Genomic DNA, 6531 nt, shown 5'->3' on the forward strand with positions numbered 1-6531 from the left:
AATATATTAAAAATCAAAGCTACCCTAAGCATGCCATTGAGAATGACAAAAGAACTATTCGAAGAATGGCAGCAGGATATGTGCTTGATGGTGAGGTCTTGTACAAGAAAAGTCATGATCAAGTCTTGTTACGGTGTGTGGATGCCAAAGAAGCCAGAACAATCATTGAAGAGGTGCATGAAGGAGTATGTGGTAACCATGCTAATGGACATGTAATGGCTAAACAAATAATGAGATTTGGATATTATTGGTCAACTCTGGAAACTGATTGTATCAATTTCTCCAGAAAATGTCACAAATGCCAGATTTATGGAGATAAGCTCCACACCCCTCCTCATCCATTACATGTAATGACTGCTCCGTGGCCATTCTCTATGTGGGGCATGGATGTCATTGGGAAAATTTCACCCAAAGCTTCTAATGGCCATCGTTTCATATTTGTGGCAATAGACTATTTCACTAAGTGGGTAGAAGCGGCATCCTATGCAAATGTCACTCAGTCAACAGTTTACAAGTTCTTAAAGAGAGAAATTATTTTTCGGTATGGGCTACCAGAAAGGATTGTCACTGACAATGCCTTGAATTTAAATAATAAGATGATGGAGTCAGTATGTAAACAATTCCAAATTAAACATCATAATTCCATCACTTATCGCCCAAAGATGAATGGAGCGGTAGAGGCAGCCAATAAGAACATCAAGAGGCTCATACAGAAAATGACTGAGACTTATAGAGATTGGCATGAGAAGTTACCATTCGCTCTGTTTGCCTATCGAAGTTCAATGAGGACGTCTACTGGGGCAACTCCATTTTCTTTAGTTTATGGTATGGAGGTTATGTTACCCATCGAGGTTGAGATTCCGTCACTACGAGTGCTGTCAGAGGTTAAGTTAGATGAAGCAGAATGGGTGCAAGCTAGGTATGATCAATTGAACCTGATTGAGGAAAAAAGATTAAAAGCTATCTGTCATGGGAAAATGTACCAGAAACGTATGATAAGGGCACATAATAAAAAGGTTCGTTCACGAGAGTTTCAAGAAGGAGACTTGGTGCTAAGAAAGATTTTGTCAATTTAGAAAGACTTTCGAGGAAAATGGATGCCAAATTGGGAAGGACCTTATGTGGTAAAGAAGACCTTTTCTGGAGGAGCTTTGATCCTCACCGAGATGGATGAACCAGATTTACCTAACCCTGTGAATACTGATGCAGTCAAGAAGTATTTCGCCTGAAAAAATGAATGAAAAAAAGGAAAAAGGAAAGAAAAAATAAGGAAAAAAGAAAAGAAAAATAAAAGAAGGGTTCAAGATGAAAACCTGTAAAGGGCGTCTTGAAACCAGAAAAGGTTTCATGTTGAAAACCCGTAAAGGTTGGCTTGAGAATTGTGTAAATTCAGAATTCGTGCATGGTGGAGGTTCTGAATTAGTTTTGAAGGCTTGATATGATAGTCATGGGTTAGGGTTGGAAATTTAAAAGCTTGGATAACAAGAAAGTAAACAAGACTCAAACGCTGGCTTATGATATCCAACAGTAGGGAATTTGGCAGTACAGGGGGAACTTCATACCCTTACGCATTACCACAATCCTCAATATCCCCTTGACAGAAGCTACACTCAGATCTTTTTACGGCGTGCCAGTTCAAAAGCATTCGTATTATTGATGTCTGAGGACGCCTACTGTGTTTTTTATTATTCCAGTTAAAGTTTGCCATGTATTCATCCAAAAACTCTTTATTTATAAATAAAAATATGTTTTTAACCACGTTGCAAGCATACTTATTGAAAATAAAAACATGTAGATTAACTCGGGAAACATGAGGTCATTGTGCATTATTGTACAAAAAGTTTTGGAAAATACAGATATTCTGAAGCCGAAAATAGTTTTAGCATAAGGCTTATGCAATGTCATACCACAAGAAGTTAAAGCCTTGGGATATACTTGAATACTCAACAATGTGGGATAACCCAAGAGGTTTTGTCACTGATTAAATAGCGGATCATGAGAAGCACATGGGTTCAAAGAGTAAAGAGAATCAGAGTCAAGCTCAACCAAAGAGTGTCTAATCAGGGTTATTGATTGAGATGGAATGTTGATTGATTTTTCGTGCCCAAATCAAACTGAAGGACAAGGCCGTTAACAAAATAAAATTCTCGTTTGAAAAGAAAATACCTTAAAAATAAATGCATCATTGCACACATTTTAGGCATAAATAGGACCATGACATAAAATGCATAATGATGTGTGTTTGCAGGTTCTCTTAAAAAAGACAAAGATGTAAAGACCCAACATAGAAATAACCAATTCAAATTTTCATGTTTTGTCGTGGCAAGACAAGCTTCCACAAGAAAAATCTTTTCAAAAAAAAATTATCATCCCAAGACTTTCAGGTATGATGTTTTTGAATCCTTAAACACATACTAACAAATGTTAATGTTTAATTTTCAGGTTCGATCCCAATTCAATGGATCAACTTCTCCAAGATTTGATATTCCCTTCAGAGTAAGTGGAACAAGTCTGCTTCGATTCAATGAATCAACTTCTCCAAGATTTGATATTCCCTTCAGAGTAAGTGGAACAAGTCTGCTTCGATTCAATGGATCAACTTCTCCAAGATTTGATATTCCCTTCAGAGTAAGTGGAATAAGTCTGCTTCAATTCAATGGATCAACTTCTCCAAGATTTGATATTCCCTTCAAAGTAAGTGGAACAAGTCTGCTTCGATTCAATGGATCAACTTCTCCAAGATTTGATATTCCCTTCAGAGTAAGTGGAACAAGTCTGCTTCGATTCAATGGATCAACTTCTCCAAGATTTGATATTCCCTTCAGAGTAAGTGGAACAAGTCTGCTTCGATTCAATGGATCAACTTCTCCAAGATTTGATATTCCCTTCAGAGTAAGTGGAACAAGTCTGCTTCGATTCAATGGATCAACTTCTCCAAGATTTGATATTCCCTTCAGAGTAAGTGGAACAAGTCTACTTCGATTCAATGGATCAACTTCTCCAAGATTTGATATTCCCTTCAGAGTAAGTGGAACAAGTATGCTTCGATTCAATGGATCAACTTCTCCAAGATTTGATATTCCCTTCAGAGTAAGTGGAACAAGTCTGCTTCGATTCAATGGATCAACTTCTCCAAGATTTGATATTCCCTTCAGAGTAAGTGGAACAAGTCTGCTTCGATTCAATGGACCAACTTCTCCAAGATTTGATATTCCCTTCAGAGTAAGTGGAACAAGTCTGCTTCGATTCAATTGATCAATTTCTCCAAGATTTGATATTCCATTCAGAGTAAGTGGAACAAGTCTGCTTCGATTCAATGGATCAACTTCTCCAAGATTTGATATTCCCTTTAAAGTAAGTGGAAAAGTCTGCTTCGATTCAACGGATCAACATCCCCATATGTGATATTCCCTGAGTGGCAGTGGAACAGATCCATCATCATATTTCAAACCATTAAGTTGACAGGGAGAAAAATGCATTGTCTCTTCGTCTTTGCCCTATTCTTGTTGACACAAGAATGAGCAAAGAGGGGCAGTTGTAGACACCTCATTTTTCCACCATGCTCCACTACAAGCATTATCTCCACCAGCCCCCATGAGAAGCACCAGCAACGGGTAAAGCCATCCAAAGTCACCATGGATCGTCACTGCATATGTCAACAGCAACATCTTCATAAGATCAGATAAAATATACCCAAATCCCACAAACAATAAAAAATTAAAACCTAATCGTCCATTAAAGAAACCTCAGTGGAATAACCACCGGGAGGAAGCATAAAGACAGAGGGCTCGATTTTTTTCAAAGAGGGAGAGAGAGGGAGAAAGAAAACAGAGAAGCAATTCACAGGATTCAAACAGGGGGTGACCATTCGAACAAGGGAAACAAACAGAGAAGCAATGTAAGGGATTTACCCCTCCACTCAAAATCAATAGAGAAACATTTTCATCCTATTTTTGTTCCATACATAGATCAAGAGAAAGAATTTTATTTTTTTTATTCTCATTCGAAAACCATAAAAAAGAACTCAACATCTCAAAGGTATATTAGACATTTTTTATTATTTTAAAATGAAAACAAGTATGAAATAAAGAGAGATTAAAAGGCAAAACTAAAAACTAGAATGTTTACCTTCATAGGAATTGGGGTTTGTATGCATTTGATAGGCTTGGCGTGGGGTGTAGCCATGGTAGTCACCATAATTGTTGTTTGAAGTTTCTGGTTAACAAGAAAAATGAGGGAGAGAGTGGATAAGAAAGGGGGTTGTGCGGCTGATATGGGTTTAGTTTAGAATAAGTTTAGTATTAGGTTTTTTAAATTAAGAGATATATAGCAACTTTAGGGTAAATTAGTTTTTTAATCCTTTAAGTTTTAGCGCGAATTTGCACTTTAGTCACTCGAAAGGGCTTATTTCGAATTTATCTATTGGTATTTGTCTTGATTTAGTTATTTTCCAAATTTACATTTTAGTTATAATTTTCAGGGTTATTTGATATTAGGGTAATAGTATATTTATTTATAATTCATTTAAGTCATCAAATCAGTGTTTGCATGTTTATAATTTTGTCTCTTTAGTTTATACTCGTTTAATTTTGGTCCCAAGTTAGTGTATTTAATTTTTGCTGAATTTAGACATTTGACCTTTACATTTTTGCATGTTTCTTTTAAGTCTTATATATGTTTAGAGGTTTATTTCAATTTAAGTACATGGAATGTGATAGTTTATGTTTTATAACTTGATTTGTATCTAATCTATGATTTTAATTTTTAAGCTTCACCAAATATTTCTCCTCGTGTTATGGTTGATTTATTTGTGATTGATGATAGTGATAAAGTAGGTAAGATTTGTTGTAGTGGTTTATCTGCCCATTTATTTTCAACCCTTATGTTTCTTTTTAATTTTTATGACAATCTAGGTGTAAAGGTGATATTACAAAGTTTAAAAATGAATTAAATGGTTCCATAATAGTTTTAGTAAATTATATTTATATTAAGTAAATTTGTTAATTATTTTGTTGTATATATATATATAAATTAATTAAGAAATATAAATCTTGTTTTCATTTGTTTTAATAAGTTAACGCCGTGAACATTAATTTTTTTTGTTATATTATTATAATATATTTTTATTTAACCTCAAAGTGGATTATTTTTATTTTGTTAACATTATTTTATATATTTACATTTTCTTTGACATTATTTGTATCATTTTATTAATTAGTAGTGTTACAATTTGCATAATATCCTCACGTGCATAACTCGATATTATTACATAAATTGACTAAGGGTAATATTCTAGCATTTTAATATTGTCGTAAAGTGACTGTCTTAACGGATAAGAAAGTTACTTTTGATAATTTTAAAATGAAAGTCTATCCCATCAAGTGATACCAATTAAATTGAATCCATCTTATAAAATTTGGGGATTGAGAAAAAGATCGTATTCTTTTAATTAAATTTATCGAGAAAAGACAGTTAGATCGAATCTATGGTCTCGTCTCTTGATATTTAATTAATTGAATATCCTTGTTCTCATTAAATATTGGTAAAAATAAAAAATTAATCAATTGTTTGATAGGTTTTTTTTTACTTTTGCATGTGTTTTTAAGGGTTTTCAAAATAATAATGTTCAATCATAAATAATTAAATATTATTATTTTATCTCTAAAAATTATTTTGGGTGTTATTATTTTGAAATTTAAAATGAAATTTTAATATTTTTTTTATTTCGATTGGAGTAAGAATCGATTGCTTCAAGGTATGATAGATCATTTCTTCTCGATAAGAAATAATTAAATATTATTATTCTTTCATCCAAAATTTCAAAAAATATTATTTTAGGGGATCATAAATCAAATTAATTTTGAACTTGTACATTTTATTGCAAAGACAATTAATTAATCGACTAGGTACCGATTTAGGGCACTGTGGGGGTGCTAATCCTTCCCCACGTGTAACAGACTCTCGAACTCATTTTCTGGTAACGCAAACCTAAATTTGTTGTTTTAATTAAAATTAATTTTTATTTAAAATGACAAAACGTTTTTGGGTGCCCAATCACACCTTAATTAAAGATTGGTGGCGACTCCTCGAACAGTATTTTTATCATAAAGGAATTTCCAAATTTTCGAAACGAGAGGTTTTTTTAATCACATTCACTTTTAATTTAAATTTAATCTGAAGAGAATAATTAAAAATTGGTGTGGTTTCCAAAATCTCACCCGGGAAAAAACCGTTTCGACACCATAGAGTACTTTTTCCTAGGCATGTCTTTCATATCCAAAGGTCCCATTAAGAACAAATAGTCATTTAATCCAAGTACAATAGAGTGGTTATCAAATGATGTAGATATTCCCCACATATACACTTTCAAAATACCCTTTAAAACACTTATCGGAAATGGTTGTCATAATCAACCTTATACGGACAAAAAGTTGTTCACTCATCCATTGATAGTAATTTTGTTCCACTCATCATTAACACATTCATATATATACGCTTTCGAAATACACATTCAAAACCACTATGTATCAC

This window comes from Hibiscus syriacus, unplaced genomic scaffold (genome assembly GCF_006381635.1).
Source record: "Hibiscus syriacus cultivar Baekdansim isolate YM2019G1 unplaced genomic scaffold, ASM638163v2 tig00113724_pilon, whole genome shotgun sequence".
Classification (NCBI taxonomy): Eukaryota; Viridiplantae; Streptophyta; class Magnoliopsida; order Malvales; family Malvaceae; genus Hibiscus; species Hibiscus syriacus.